Below are 433 nucleotides of genomic sequence, written 5' to 3' on the forward strand. Positions count from 1 at the left end.
TTAATGCAGGCACTGTTCTGTGAGGCTACTCAAGGGAGGTGCAGGTGAAGCCTCTTCAACACAAGCGTGTTGTTGAATGAGGGCTACACTTGCTTCAACTTGACACTTGTGAGAGTCCATGAATGTGCTTGAGTAGGAGTTAAGGTTTTGCATTTTTCCTGGAGTGACCTAAATACCTCTGCCTCCTATTTACAACAGCCCCTCTGGCCAGTCAGTTTTATCAGGAAAACAGGAGTTGAACTTGCCAGGCAGACGAGCCTAAGGTTGCCCAGTCCCACACTCACCAAAGCAGTGTTGAGGAGCACAGAGCCAGGTAGTGCAGTTGCAAATACCTGTGGGCTCGTATCTCACACCATGGGTGAGAGTTGTTTGGTTTGAAGTTTTTTGTTTACTTTATTCCTCTTAATGGTTGCTTCTGGACAGCATGGAAACT

This window comes from Mesitornis unicolor, unplaced genomic scaffold (assembly GCF_000695765.1).
Source record: "Mesitornis unicolor isolate BGI_N332 unplaced genomic scaffold, ASM69576v1 scaffold39753, whole genome shotgun sequence".
NCBI lineage: Eukaryota > Metazoa > Chordata > Aves > Mesitornithiformes > Mesitornithidae > Mesitornis > Mesitornis unicolor.